This window comes from Peromyscus eremicus, chromosome 11 (genome assembly GCF_949786415.1).
Source record: "Peromyscus eremicus chromosome 11, PerEre_H2_v1, whole genome shotgun sequence".
Taxonomy (NCBI): Eukaryota; Metazoa; Chordata; class Mammalia; order Rodentia; family Cricetidae; genus Peromyscus; species Peromyscus eremicus.
In genome coordinates this window covers 21,945,994-21,962,997 of record NC_081427.1, presented here as the reverse complement: position 1 = coordinate 21,962,997, position 17,004 = coordinate 21,945,994, and positions in this window count along the sequence as shown.

Genomic DNA, 17,004 nt, shown 5'->3' with positions numbered 1-17,004 from the left:
GACAAACCAGATATTTATAAATATTTGAGAAAATAGTTCTGCTTGGAAAATATATGTGCCTCATTTTAGGTTAACTTTGAAATAGGATCATGGTCCAAGGACTATTTTCACATATCACAGACTTTTCAATGGCACTTAAAAATTCTGATTCATTAGTATTATATGTAATTTGGCCTTGTTCACATTATTCAAATACTTTACAACGAGATAAAAAAAAATATAGCAACTTTATTGGACACAAACAGAATTTTTGTCATTTTAAGTTTCAGGGATAGTACCTGGAACTTAAGATTTTCAATCAACTAAAAAAAATGATTTGATACTAGAGTAATGGTTTAGTTATTAAGAGCACTTTTCCTGCTTTAATGAGCTTTTGTTCCTAGTACCGACATGGCATTTCACAACCACGTGTAAGTCCATTTACAAGGATCCAACAGTATCTCCTGGATATGAAGCCGCCTGCATGCATGTGATACAAATATATCCATGCAGGTACACACACACATATACATATATAACCAAAATAAGAATAAACAAATCTTTAAAAAATAACATTATTGCCACAGTGCCAGTGAATATTCTAGGACAATACAAATGACATTTGAAAAATAAAGTAAAATTAATAATAGCCAATTATCTATTCCTGATACACCTGATATTTTCCTTGGTTCTTTTATTTTCTGTAAGTCGTATTTATTAGGCTGGTGACTGGGAATTGAGTTAATCTATTGATTGAAAGTGCATTTGTCAACATCATTAGTGTAATGCTCCTCTAAATTTACTGCTCAGTTAGACATATAAGCAGTTCTCCTTGGAAAGTTGGGATGACTATCCTTTAATATTCCAAATATAGAAAAAGGTTTAGCAGTAAAATGCTTTTAGCAAAAGCAAACAAAAGTCTAATTAATTGCTTTCAGTAGGAAACAGGCATGGGTATCTCTACACAGATGCAAGAGTGACTGCATATGCAGACGCTAATGAGCAGTCATAAGCAGTGCAAAAGGAAAGGGGGATTTCATATGTATACTGTATGCTCCTCATAGGAAATACTAGTCATATAACTGTGCTGTCAATCAAATTGGGGTTTGGGCCATGTGCTTGATGGTAAATGAATGCAAGATGTCAATGGCTATAGCATCCTACTCTACTCTAGGCAAATCACATCACCAGATAGAAATCATCATTCAGAAAGCACTTGTGCAATTTCACATAGACTACTGTAAATTACACCTGTAGCATTAGGTAGATAAGAAAGGATTTTCTTAATACCATCATATCATATGTGAAAACATGTTTACCATGTTTTATTTATTATTTATTACCATGGTAATAATTCTGTTCTTTGCCTAAATGTTGTCATTTTTCTTATATAGAAATACATCTAGATATACCATTGCATGATAAAGGGTATCTTGACACTAGAGCTCCTGTGAAAAGGAAACAAACGTGAATGTGTTAGCTTACTGATTGCCTTACACAGCCTTTATCTTCTCATATTCAGTTTTCTTAGTTTGATATTTTATTTGTCTTCAAAATATATGTAAGTTTATCATTTTAATAATCACATATTTATATAAACATGTGCATGGAGGGGCTATATCTATAGTGATTTTTTTTTATCTTGTCAATGGTACTTCTCACTAGAACTACTCAGTACCTTTTAAAAATCATAAAACCTCCACAGCTAGTTAACACACACACAGACTGGGTGGAGGAGGAGTTAGGGATGTGGAGAAATGATAAGCAACAGGAAAAATATACTTGATATTAAGAATAGTAAGAATAAAATTATAATTTTAATAAAATGTCTATGAAAATATAACAAATTTGTAATATCTGTACTGCATTCATTAGCAAATCATTGTGAAAAATTTAGGATTACATTTAACATTTTTCATGATTAGCCTGATGATCCATCTACACCCCTGTTTGCCATGGAGATTCAGTATAGGAAATGTGTTATAGGTGATTCCATTTCACAAATACTGTAATGTATACTTACATAAAGACAAATGCCATAGATCTCAACATGCCCCAGCTGTGAGACATATGCCTGAATTGTTACAGAAATATTTTCTGAAAGTTAAGAGGAGACAACTTTCCAGAGTTTTTCTTTTATATTTACTATAAAATTCGACATTTTGTGTGTTGTGGTACATTATATTACATTAGGATTTTACTTTTTAAAACAGTTCTGAATCATTGCCAGGAATAAGTTGGAATATAATTATCCTTTTATTTTACCTTTAATAGGAAAACACCCCCCCCTATATCTTGGCTTCCTGGAGAGTTAAGTTTTAGGTGGATATTTTTGGAGCAGTTACTCATTGCTTCTCATTTCACTCCATTGGACAGCAAATTATTTTCTCATTTATTAGATGTACCTTCTTTTGGGTCTCGGTTTTTATTTTTGGTAGCAGTGGTGGTGGAGACCTTTTGTTTTGTTTTTCAAACAATATCTCACTCTGGATTCCAGGCTGTCCTTGAATTCAAAGATTCCCTTTCCTCTACCTCATGAGTTCTGTGTTGATGAAAAACTTTGAGTTTCAAGTAATATCCTCTGAATGTCAATTTAACTTAGAAATCCCCTACATGTCACATGGAAATAACACTGCTAAAATCCATGAATTGCCAAGTGTTGCTGTCATTGATGAGGTTGGAAGAAACAAAGACAAATCACTCATTGATGCTACCAGATAGGGTGTCGTCCCTGCAAGTAACTTGTTCTGCTTTTGGCCTCCAAGATGACATTGAAGAGAATGTACTTCATTCCACAATAGGATATTTTTCTATAACAGTCTCAGAAAACAAGTGAAAGAATTATATGTATGAAAATACACTTATTTGGACTTCCTAGAATGTATACGATATCATCGTTCATGCATCAATATTTTCTATAGATTAGTTGCAATACCTTTGCACAAGGGCAGCAGCATAATCAAATGCATCTTGAGATTCTTACTAATTGAATTGTGTTATTACTGCCTTTAAAATACACATTCATATATATATATATATATATATATATATATATATATATATATATATATTCTTTTCAGTTTAGCCATGAATTTCTGTCTCATTTTACAAATGCATAAGTACATAAACTACAGTATAAATATTCTACTTGTTAAAGAATGTTCTGGATGTCAGCAATTTATTATGTTTACACAAATGCCTTAAAATTGTTTGTTTGTATATACATGCAGACAGATGTATAGACAATGCAGTTTTTCAAATATATATGCTACTTAAGTTAGATGTTTGATGCAGGAAGTGTTTTAGAATTCAGGTTGTTCCAATTTTTTGGAATATTTGCATAAATACAGTGGGTGACCTTTAGAGAAGGACCAATCATAAACACAAATTTCAGTTATGTTTCATACATTTAATATACATGAAGCTTGAATGTCTTCTATAATTTTCAAAGTAACTTTCATAGGTTTCAATTTTTCTTTTTCAAGAATTATGTCCAACTCAATGGATTCAGATCCCAGAGTGTTAAGGATGTTTAATACTCAGTATTTCCCAACTGTACAGATTGATTTCCCAATTTTTAATGCAATCATGAGTTCATAGAGAAGATACGCTATTCTCTACTACTGACAAGTGGATGTGACCAACATTCTTCTGTTGTTTTAAGGGTAGGGTGTATCATTATTTGGAATTTTTTATTATATTTGGAATCATATTACCTCTTTATTTGATTTATCATGGTCCTGATTGGTAGTGAAATCCCTATGTCTTCATGTATAGTAGGATCCAGACATGCGTTCCTAAGCATTGTCTGGTTAGACATAGTCCTTCTAACTACTTTATATGTACTCAAGTTTCTTCCACTTGTGGCTTGTAGAAGCTATTTAGGTTTCAGAATCAGAACAATTTGTATTCCATAGAAAAAATATAAATTTTTGGTAAGATCTACCTATATACAATAAAAGCAGTTGTATTTATTACAGTAAAAGGTCTTATTTCTCTGCTTTGTTACCAAACAATGATAGGTTATTATTTTTGAAGAATATTGCAAATATATTTTAAGATAATAAACATGTGCTGGTTACTAACATACATATAGCCATCTCATTATAAAATTAATTATGCCATTATTTTCCTTTGGGTCTCCCCATAGTCCTTAAATTTTGGTGGGTGTACTATTTTATCTATCTAATTATAAACCTTAAGCTTTTGTATGGTCATGGGCAAAAGATGTCAAGAAAGTATATAAAGTAATCAAGAATGATGAATTAACTATTTCAGTCTTCATTAATTAGTGGAAGTAACAAATCTATTTTATATTTATCTTGTCACATTTTAGTTTGTCTGTTTCCAATAAGGTCACTGTATGTATAATTACCCCAGTCATTCTTAATTAGCCTCTTCATGTCTTCTAATGACTGGCATATGCAGCAATGAAAGTGTCTGGCTTATGCTTCACCATTGATCTCAACATTTTGAAATGCATTAATGGTGTCTGTCACTCAAATTATGTGTGTGTCATTTCCGTGGCAATATGATGACAACATGATATTAAACAGAGAAGGCAAAAGTTACTTCACACGAGAGTGGTGATTCAAGTGAGTCTGTTCTCTGCAACAAAGTGAACATTTTTCATTTACCTTTGAAATATCTATTTGACAGAATGATTGTCATAAAGGACATTTATAATATAAAATTAAAAATACTGTATTTGAGTACATATTTAAATGTAGTCCAATTAATATTTTGATAGGTAATTAACTTAAAGAGCTTTAAAAAATGCAGATAGCATGCATGAGCTACATAAATCAGTATCATTTTATCAGAGCAAAGGATTATTTCCTACTTAATGGATTAGTAGGGTAATATATTTTCAGTTCTTATCTTTAGATATTATTTTACTTATAGATATAATACCATACTGGATTCAGTAAGGTCATATTTTATAATGTATTTGTTCACAACTTTAAAGAATCTTGCAAATATAATTTTATTATCCCTTTTTAGAAAATATTTATGTATTTATTTTATTACATGTATTATTTTGTGGGGGCATGAATAAGGTTTATTCATGTCATGATGTATGAGTGTGTGGAGACCAGAGGACAATTTGTTTGAGACATTTATCTCCTTCTACCCTGTGGGTCTCATGGATAAAACTTATGTCATTAGAGTTGGTTGTAAGTGCCAATTTGCTGACCCTTATTAATCACATTGTAAATAAAAACTACTTGTGAGTAATAATAACAAAATACAACTCACACACTGAAATCATCATAAAAATACAGTTGATTTATATTATATTTTCATGGTGATATGTATGTTTGCAAATAATTTATTAACTTGATTACATGTATTCATTTTGTATATTAATTAGTTTTATTATAGCTATATTATTGCTATAGAGGTATTATTATTGAATAAAATAAGTCATAAATATTGTTTTAAAATGTTCTTGCTACTGTAACAAAAGTACCAAGTAGTGAGTAACATAAAAGCAGTTATTTATTTCTCACAGTTCGACAGTCTAGAAAGTGCATGATTCAGATTGAAGGGGGAGTATGCTTCATGGTCTATAGACAGCCATGTTGTTTAATGACCTTAGGTGGAAGAAGAACAGCAACAAATCTTCAGGATTATCTTTTAACAGGTCACAAATACCATTTGTGAAACTTTCATCCTCATGAACCAAGCAAGCAACTCCTAAATGCCACACTTCCTGTTGCTGTCTCTGCCTGTGAAGTTGTTAATGCCTGAACATGGAGGACACAAACATTCAGCCCTTATGATGTTCTGAGAATAACCTCAGAGCCCTGGAAACAAATGATCACTTCCTCAGATTGATGGGGAAACCACTGAAGTGGTTTTGATTTTATCTTGACTGATTTGATATTTACTTTGAAGAAAGACTTCTGAGAAATCTATAAAAATATACTGTGTAAGAACAGTAAATCAAGCCGGGCGGTGGTGGCGCACGCCTTTAATCCCAGCACTCGGGAGGCAGAGCCAGGCGAATCTCTGTGAGTTCGAGGCCAGCCTGGGCTACCAAGTGAGTTCCAGTAGAGTCGCAAAGCTACACAGAGAAACCCTGTCTCGAAAAACCAAAAAAAAAAAAAAAAAAAAAAAAAAAAAAAAAAAAAAAAAGAACAGTAAATCAGCCGGGCAGTGATGGCACATGCCTTTAATCCCAGCACTTGGGAGGCAGAGGCAGGTGGATCTTTCTGAGTTCGAGGCCAGCCTGGTCTACAGAGCGAGATCCAGGAAAGGCGCAAAGCTACGCAGGAAACCTTGTCTAAAAAAAAAAAACAGTAAATTTTCCAATTCAGAGATTTGTTCTTGACAACTAAACAAGTATAATGTGCATGCCTTTGACGAACCTAACTAGTATTTGTAAATCTTATAGTTTCTTTTGTATAGCTATGTTTGCTTATTACTCTCTAGTTATTTGTAAATACAATGAATATACGCCCAGGATAAGACATGTCCATTTAACCATTATATTCTTCTGATATTTTTATCATTATTAACAACTCTTTTAACTCAAAAAAATCTGTAGACAATCAATTATGTAGTTTAATTATAAATCAAAAATAGATTCAAACTGTCTCACTTTTAATCATTTTTGACCCAAATTCAAAAGAAACAGCATGTTTTTCATTCAGAAATTCTGGAGGCCATATATTTATTCTCTAATTTAACTGAAAAAGTACATTTATTTACTATATATGTATATAAATGTTCTCAATATAACTCCCTGCTTATTTAATGTCTCATAAATAATTCAATAAGCAAATTTAAGAGTTACTATGCTAAACAGTTTTAACTGTTAACTTGATACAGCTTATAATCACCTTGAAAAATAATCTGTTGTGTTTGAAAAAGATTTTGTTCTTTTTCTGTAGCATTTGAATAATTGATTATGTGTTGGTTGCCCTTTTTGTATAGGATTAGAAGAAATGACTTTGTTGTAGGAAGTGTGTTACTTGAGAAAGGCCTTGAGATTTCAAAGCCTCATGTTATTCCTAGTTCATTCTCTGTGCTTTCTACTTGTTCAAGAAGTGAGATCTCAGTTGTTTCTGCCACCCTGATGGCCAACTGATGTCTTTTTTTCCTGCCACGATGGACTTTTATCCCTCCAAAACTGTATACCAAAATGAATTTTTTTCTTCTATAAGTTACTTTAGTCATTTAGCAATATAAAAGTAACTAGTATACAGTCTTAATAAGGAATTACCTTAATTGTTGACACGACGTTATATCAGAGATAAGGATGTTGACATGATTATAGAAGTAGTATGTTAGAAACAACACTGTGAATAGACACCAAATGGTACTAGAGTTATGACTAGACATCAAGTTCTTTGACCTGGTTATCTTATGTTAATTACAGAACAGATTGTTTATCATTATTAATAACCAGGTCAGGAATATAAAATCCACAGCAGGCTTATAAAAGTATGAGATGTTAGTAAGGAAATTTCTCACAACTAAACCCAAAGACTAAATACAGAAAAGTGATACATGAGTTTAGCTTTTCTACATTTTTAAACATAGTCTAGCCTACTATTGAAATGGACTATACATTAAGCTTTTATGTCCCTATTAACTATAATTAATTCATTTGTTAGGAGGCCACATAATTTTGGTATGTGCTTTGAGTCACTCTCAATCTACATCTTTTCTAATTATTTTTGAAATTCTGTATTGAGATTAGTGTCAGTGGTACTAATGTATATAATTGAAATGAAAACGTGAAATCCAATAACCACAGGATTAGGCAATATTTTAGGAAAGCAGCTTAAACTGGAGGAAACTGGGACTAAATGTTGAAGAATATTGAAGTACATATTAATTATTTCCTGCTGTGTTAAGTAAAAGAGTTGGTATAGAGTGTTTAGCTTTGAATAAATGTGGTAGAGGTTTACATGGAGATGCGTATGTGAGCCAGGAAATATTATCAAAAGAATGAAACAGTAAGTGCTCTTTAGGGAACTTTAAATAAGGTTTAGTAAGCACTCAAAAATGGTCTCTTATCCATTTGCAATGCTATCCTTTACTGTTCATTACATTTGTAGTAATTATACTTGCCTTGTATTTCTTGATTAGAAAATAGAATAATTTTCTTTTATGTATATAATTGTAGAATGTCAAAAATGTGCTAATTTGCTTTTGTGCAGTAATTTTCATTAGCTTCTATTGAAATTATCTTTTAACAATGACTTGCATTAAGAAAAGAAGGCTTAATAATAATAACAAAGTCATTTACATGAAATGTCCACAATAGGCTAATCCATAGAGTGAGAAAAATGAGTAGCTGCCAGAGGCAGAACAGAAAAGCTGAGAGTGATTACTACAGCATGGAAGGTCTCCTTTGGTGATAGAAATGTTCTAAAACTACATTGTTGTGATCTATATAAATGCCATCAAAAGATCCAGGAAAGGCACAAAGCTATACAGAGAAACTGTATCTCAAAAGAAAACAACAAAAAAAATTAAATTACAAAATAAAAATAAAATTGTATCTTAAAAAACAAATATCACAATGTTTTATTTGTAAAAAGCATCAAACTTTATAAAACCTGTGCCACTGAAAAATTCACTATATCTCTCTGTCTCTCTGTCTCTTTCTGTGTGTGTGTGTGTGTGTGTGTGTGTGTGTGTGTATGTGTGTGTGTGTGTGTGTGTGTGTGTGTTGTATATATTTTATGGGTAAGGCTCAGCTTGATACCCATAGCATGAGAGGGATCTCACCCCTGAGGTCAAGGACCCATATATGGGATACTCCAGAAACCTAGGTAAGAACCAAAGACAACTGTCACAAAAATGTCAATGAAATGATTCCTAATGATATTCTGTTATATGTAGAGATTGGTAACTAACTGAACTACCATCAGAGGGTTTTCATCCAGCAACTGATGGAAAAAAGTGCAGAGATCCACAGCCAAGTTCACTTTATGGTGAACTTGGACAATTCTGTGGAAAGAGGGCAGTACTGAAGGATTGTAGGAGCCAATAAGGTCAAGGGCATCACAAGAAAACCCACACAACCTACTAATCTGGGCTCCAAGAGGCTCACAGAGACTGAATCTACAACCTGGGAGACTGCATGTGAGAGACCCAGGACCTCTGCATATATGTTACAGTTGTATAATTTGGTCTTCTGGGATCCCTAACAGAGCAGGGACTGTCTCTGACTCTGTTGTCTGCTTTTGGGACCCTTTACTCCTCCCAGATTGCTTCAACCAGCCTAATATTCACAAAGAGGATGTGCCTAATCTCATTGCATCTTGATATACCATGGCTGGCTGATATCTATGAAAGGCCAGAAAAGAAACAGAGGAGTATAAGGGGAAGGTGTGGAGTATGGGAATGGGAAGAAAAGAAGGAATGAAAGTGTTCAGGATGTAAAAACAGCAAAAAAAAAAGAAAAGAAAAGAAAACAAAAAAAATATACTGACACTTTAATAACTTTAAATTATAATTTCAGTGTTCCCCCAACATAATATTTATATTCATTTGCTTTGTTTTATGTGTATGAATGATTTGCCTGCATGCATGCCTGGAACATGAAGAAGTAAGAAAATTGTGTCCAATTCCCTGGAACTGGAGTTGCAGATGGTTCTCAGTCACCACGTGGATGCTAGGAATGAAACCCTCTACAAGAGCAGCAAGTGCTCTTAACTGCGGTTACATCTCTCTATACCCTTCCTTCTAGAATTTTATTTCAAGGTATCAAATATTTTATGAGAATACGTTATATTAGCCCTCAAGTAATATAAAAATCATTAAAGGTTTCAATTGGATATTATCCAGATTTAAGCTTCTGCCCAAAGTACATTTTATATGTAAAGTGTATTTTATACATGTATGAATATTGCTTAACAAACTCATTTTTGCCATTGCTTTAAATATTTAGACATTCTTTTTCCCTTACATGTTACATATTGTACTATATAAAAATCTAAATCCCCAAAGATTAACCTACAGGATAATAGTAGTTATGCAGTTTTAAACAGGAACAGTAAAATGTTTATAGGTTTCATAGCATCATAAAACATAAGCATTTGGTAGCGGTGGTGGTATTGTGTTCCCCAAAATATTGTGCACCCTAATAAACTTATCTGGGGTCAGAGACAGGACAGCCACAATATTAAACATAGAGGATAGGATAGCACACACCTTTAATCCTAGCATTCCAGAGGCAGAAATCCCTCTGAATCTCTGTGAGTTCAAGGCCACATTGGAAACAGCCAGGCATGGTGACACATGTCTTTAATCTCAGGAAGTGAGCCTTTCATCCCAGGGAGTGATGGCAGAAAGTAGAAAGATATATAAGGCGCAAGGACCAGAAACTAGAAGCATTTGGCTGGTTAAGCATTTGGCTGATTAAGCTTCATGCTTATGGAGCAGCAGTTCAGCTGAGAGCCAGTGGGATGAGGTCTCAGAGGCTTCCAGTCTGAGGAAACAGGATCAGCTGAGGAACTGTCAAGGTAAGGTTAGCTGTGGCTTGTTCTGCTTCTCTGATCTTCCAGCTTTCACCCCAATAACTGGCCTCAGGTTTGACTTTATTAATAAGAACTTTTAAGATTGCTGCTACAGGTAGCCTTTTCTTCTCCTACTTAGATGTCATTCGGGACCACTTTGACCTTGATAAACACATTTAAGCACTACATAGAGTTAGTCTCTTTCTAACTTCACATCTTCATCATAAAACTCTGCTTTACTATGGAAAACATGAGAGCTGGGCATCTATTTCTACTTCTATCTGCCAGCACTCAGTCTCTTTATTACACTAGTAAATGCTAGCATGAAGATACGGTAGTAAGGTGGCTGAAATCCAGTAGAGTTTCAAGTGTAACTCTTCCACCTCATACACACATGTCTTTGGATGAGTTATTTGACTTCTCAAAAGCTAGACACTGGATTTATAAAAGGTAAAGAAAACCTCAATAACTCATATAACACTCACTAGGATTAAACATAAAATAAAACATAACACTTGATATACAAGAAATGATGAATCCATATTTTTTTATTTACTCACCTCTTGCCTAAGCCTTTCATCAGTTTTCTCTAGATCCTCTTAAATGAATACATATTTTATCATCTCAGGCCTTAAAAATAAATTTGGTTTTCTTTTGTACTTCATTTTACCTTATATTTGAGGTACTTAATTAATTGGTGGGGTAGATTTACTTTTTATAATTGATATTTTAACCTTTTACATCTTTAAGTAAAGAAACAATCAAAGACTCTGCTGGAAAAAAATATTATATATTTTACACTATGTATCACATAATAACCATCTTTTTCATGGAAAGCTCCAGATCCTGGAATATGAGAACAAAAAGTTGTAAAGGAAAAAAAGAACAAATAAATGCTAATGCAATTCAAAATAACATACTTGAGACTGTGCTTGGAGATCTCTTTCCTGATGGTCTGGTAGTCAGTACTTTTTCTTATTATTTTTGGCACAGAGTCTCATGTTATTCAGCATGGCCTCAAATTAGCTATGTTGCTGAGGATGACCTTGAATTTCCTATCTTCACCTTTCAATCTTGGAATGTTCAGATGAGAGGAATGCACCATGCACAGTTTGTGTAGTATTGTGGACAAAACCCAGGGCTGTAAGCACTCTACCAATTAAACTACACTTTCACCTCAAAAAGGAGTAACAGGATAATCAATACTAGATCTATTGGATCCATCCTCATCACTGTATGCAGAGTAATTTGTATTGATATTAAGTTTCACAAAATCAATCAATCATGTTTGCTTATAAAAGGTCCTGATACAAAGCAATATTAACTATAGAAAGAACAGGCTAACACAAACAACATAAGGCTCAGCTATTTTGTAGAGGGAATTTATCAAACAAATGAAGGATTTCATTCTAACACAGCTTGGTCAAAAAGTGTGGGAGCAGAGATACTTGCAGGAACAGAAGAATCTTATAGGCAACTATACCATTACAAAGTCTTCTGGGCAATTTTTGAGCAGCTTCACTAGAAAAAGTACTGTGCTGGTCAATTTAATGTCCAGGTGACATCTGGAGATATCTCATTAGGATTTTGTGAGACTCATGTGTTACTGATACTCATATTGTGAATTTCCATTTATAAGGAAATCTTATTAGGTCTCATGTACCTGGGGTCTCCTGTGGGTCATGAAACTGCTCTTATCCAAGACAGTGATGATCATGTGAAGCCCAGAGGACACAAATCCATTTGTTAGGGTAATAAAATGGCCTCTAAAACACTGATATTCAATTATATTTTATATGTTAAAATCATAAGTGATGTACATGATGTTAACACATTTGAAAGTTAACCTATTTATTTTTATCATAATCAAGATGCAAAATATCAAAAATGTATTCCTCATCTTATTTCTAAAATTCACTTCCACTTTAAATACAGAAGAAAGATTATGATAGCATTAAAAACTTACATTATTTATTTTAATATTAAAAGCTAGCTTCTTAAATAATCTTTTATTTTGTATTTTTTTAAGAACCTTGTTATGGAATAGTCTTTTTTCACACTGTGAAGATGTATTGCTCACATTAGTTTAATAAAGAGCTAAATGGCCAATAGCTAGGCAGAAAGGGGTTGGGAGGCCTTTCAGACAGGGAAACAGGACTAAAATGAAGAAGGGGGAATCACCAGGAAACAACGGGAGAAGCAAGATAAACATGCTGTGCTGAAAAAAAGTTCCCACCATGTGGTAGAGCATAGATAAGAAATATGGATTACTTTAAGTTGTAACAACTAGCTAGTAACATGCCTAAGCTATTGGTTGAGCATTTGTAATTAACAATAAGTCCCTGGTTGGTCATTTGGGAATTGGATGGCAGGACAGAAAAGTCTGCCTATAGAACCTTAAATTTTATTTCAACTGTACACATTCATAATAAGATACCCTGTGTTCACAAAAACATAACCAAAAATGTTATTCACCCAAGGACATCAAAACAGAGCGCATACACCGGATCTGGCCCTCTACCTTCTTCCCTAAATAAAGACTTATTAAAAAGCAGTACACATGTGTGTTTATATCAGGCCTGTGTCTACTGTCATGCTGAAACCACAAAGATGAAAAGTTGCAGCAAAGATTTTACAGCCCAAAGACTGGAATATTTATTATTGGCTTTATGGGAAAAGAATTTGCAAAAGATAAAAATAAGAGCAATAGGAAATATTATTTAGTACATACACTATGTCAAGGTCATGTGCTATAGAGTGAACTATGTTTAGAAATAATTCACAAGGAGTTGTTCTTTTGTTTTGTTTGTTTTGTTTTCAGATGAGACCAGTTATGTGGCTTCCCAGGTAAAGATGCTCACCCTCAAGTCTGGCAACCTGAGTTTAATCTGGAACCCACATATTGGAAGGAAAAAAACAATTCTAGCAAGTGTCCCTCTATCTTCCACAAGCATGCCAGGATACTTGACATGTCCCCAGAATAAAATAAATTAATGTAAGAAGAAGAAAAGATCTCTCTGTTGTATGATTTTTGTTTGTGTTCTGACAAAACTTGCCTAGAAATCAGAAGGCAGAGCTAGCCACTTGTTAACCATAGAGGCCAGGCAGTAGTGGCACACACTTTTAATCCCAGCACTTGGGAGTAGGAAGCAGGAAGATCAGGAGTTCAAGGCCACCCTGGGCTATAGGAGATTGACCCAGTCTAAAAGAGAAATAGAGCCAGGCAGTGGTGGCTCACACCTTTGATGTCAGCATGTGGGATGTCATGCTTTTGATCCCAGCACAAGGTAGACTCACACCTTTAATCCCAGTATTAGGGATGTGGAGACAGTAATATAAGGTAGGTGGAGACAGGATTTCATGCCCATTCAGTCTGAGGATTTGTAGAGACAGGATGGTTGATTCGGTCTAAGATTTCACAGAGGTAAGAAGTTTCCAGTGGTTGGCTGCTTTGCTTCTCTGATCTTGCAACTTTCACCCCTAATTTCTGACTCTGGATTTTTACTTTTAAGACTAATTAGGACTAATAAGACTAAGTGTGCTTTACTATAATTTTAATTAATATACATTTATCATAAATTCCTGGTCTGGAGAGATGACTCATTGGTTAAGAACATTGTCTGATCTTCCAGCGGACCCAGGTTCAATTCCCAGCACCCACATAGCAATTCATGACTCTTGATCCTCAAGCTCCAAGTGATTTGAAATCCTCATACAAATATACATGCAGGCAAAACACCGGTACATATAAAATAAAAATAAATCATTAAAGGAAACAACTTCCTCTGCCCAAAGGCTTTAAACTGTACTGTGCTTGCATAGGCTTGCAGTAGTATTTCCTTTGTTAGAGGCTCATGATTGACAGTAATACAACCATGTAATATTTATAGCATTTGAAACAATTACAAAAGTAAATTTCACTGAATTTGTACTTAGAATGTAGGCCAATATAGTCAGGTATGTACAAAGTATGTTTAAACATCTTTTCCATAGAACTACCCCTTTACATGATGGTTTTAAGATTTTTATGCAGTGAAAAACACACCTTAATATGAATTAAGTTTTTATTCTTAGTTACTATCCTTTTCTGATATCAAATACTTTACTATAAGCAACTCAAAGAAGAAAGTGTGTATGTTGGTTCATGGTCTAAGGGTGTAATCCATCGCTGTACGAAGGAATTGGGTCGGGGTTGCTCCTAGCTGAGACACTGGGATCCACTCCAGAGTGTCAGGTAACAGAGACTGGGTAGGAAGCTGGGCTATACTCTGACAACAAGTGTAGCTGAGAATTTCTCTCCAGCTCCCACCAAGTCCCGCCATTCCTGGATCCCACTTGTAAAATAAACACACAGACTCTTACATTATTTAAACTGCTTGGCCATTAGCTCAGGCCTATCATTGTCTAGCTCTTACTCTTATATTTAGCCCATTTCTATTAATCTATACTTTGCCACGTGGCTCGTGGCTTACTGGTACCTTTCATCTTCCTTGTCCTGGTGGTGGCTCCAGGCAGTCTCTCCTCTGCCTTCCTGTTCTCTCCATTCTCCTCTCTGTTAGTCCTGCCTATACTTCCTGTCTGGCTACTGGCCAATCAGTGTTTTATTTATACCAAATGATATCCACAGCAACCAAGCCCCGCTACTCACTTAGCTCCAGCCCCTGGTGGGGCCTCATATTTTACATCTTCCTTTAAGAAGTTGTGAAAGCTTGGGGAGGTGTATTTAAATAAGTCCAACAACGTGACACAAGCTTGAACTAGGGAAAGGAACAGGGATGTAGTTTGAGGAAGAATTCCGAAAAGATACTGCAGGTGTTAAACAAGCCACATGATGACTAGGCACAGAGATAAAATTATTCAAACATATTTCTCTAAAATATTTCTTTAAATTAGCATGATTTTTGGAAAAGTTTCCCATGATGCCAAAGATATCAATATAAAAAAAAATAACATTATTTTGTATTATTAGGGGATTCTCTTAATTTGTATTATATAATTCAGCCAAACAATTTTGAAGAATCAGTCACTTAGAAATGATAAATTGGAAATAGAAATGTTAGTTGATTAAACGTTTGAATAAGGGAAGTAATAAAATGTCTGCACTCTCCACTCATATCCAATATTTCACTGACTTTCATTAGAAACAGTTTCCTGCACAAGGCACTTGTTCCTGCAGTTAGTGTCCGCACACTAGAAACCAGGCCCTCTGTTGCCTCTCTCATTCATACAAATGAATTCTATGCATTTCCCGGGGAGCATTGAAAATGAAAACAACGACACATCAGAGTCATTATTTGAGTCATTGTGGTTATGTTACTACAATAATTCATTATATTTTAAAGTTAAAGAAAAGTTAAAGTACTCAATAATAATATACTATAAATAGTTACTCTGTATTGTGGCTTAATCTGGGAGAATATTTATCTCTAATAGTACCAGTTGCATTGATATAGTCATTATTTTCTTTTATGCTTCTGGGTTTCTGGGTTGCAGAACAGGCTAGAAAGCTTAGAGGGGTGTTGTATGCATTTTAAAAAGAGCAAATGAATAAAACTAATCTCATATAAAAATTGGATGTGCTTTGAATTAAGCAGCCTTGCCCATTGGCTTTTTAATGACTTACGGAATACTAATATAAGTGAAATAGGAAGGTTGACATTTGAAATTAAACTCTTTACTCATGAAAACACTATTCATAGACATCGGTATTGTCTACCAAAATGTTCTGCTTTTTTCTTCATATAGCTTACCTATTTTTAAAATATGTTTGTGATAGTCAGTCCCAGGTTGGTAATGCAGAACAAAAATAACTTCCTTAAAGTCAATTTATCTCATGGTACCAATCCAAAAACATAATAATACTAACAAGACTCTTCATCTTCCATCTTGTAACTTAATTATCTCAAGGAGAGTCTATTCTATGAACAATCATTTCTATATGTAGCACACAAAAAAAAATCTGAATTGAAATCTCTTTTGCCCTTTAAGATAGCATATAATGATTTCCTCACCAAGAATCTTCCAATTCCTGTGAAAGTTTAATAGACACTGATTTATGTTACAAAAGAAAATTTCTGTAATACACCTAGAATTTTTTTGCTTAACATTACTTATAATTTTAAGAAAGGATGCTAGTTTTCTTTATGCTGACAAAGTTTGCCTGCTACTTTAAAAAACAAAATAGAAATCTGAATATCAAGCTCTTTTTTCCAATGTAAATACTATTAGGAACTTTTTTTTTTTTTTTTTTTTTTTTTGGTTTTTCGAGACAGGGTTTCTCTGTGTAGCTTTGCGCCTCTCCTGGAACTCACTTGGTAGCCCAGGCTGGCCTCAAACTCACAGAGATCCGCCTGGCTCTGCCTCCCAAGTGCTGGGATAAAAGGCGTGAGCCACCACCGCCCGGCCCTACTAGGAACTTTTGCTTCACTGGATAAACATATAACTGTCATAATTAAGACAGTATCTTCTAGACATAGGACAAAAATATGGTTTATTTGAGATAGAAAAATAGCCTAAATACATGATTCTTAGATAATAACACAGT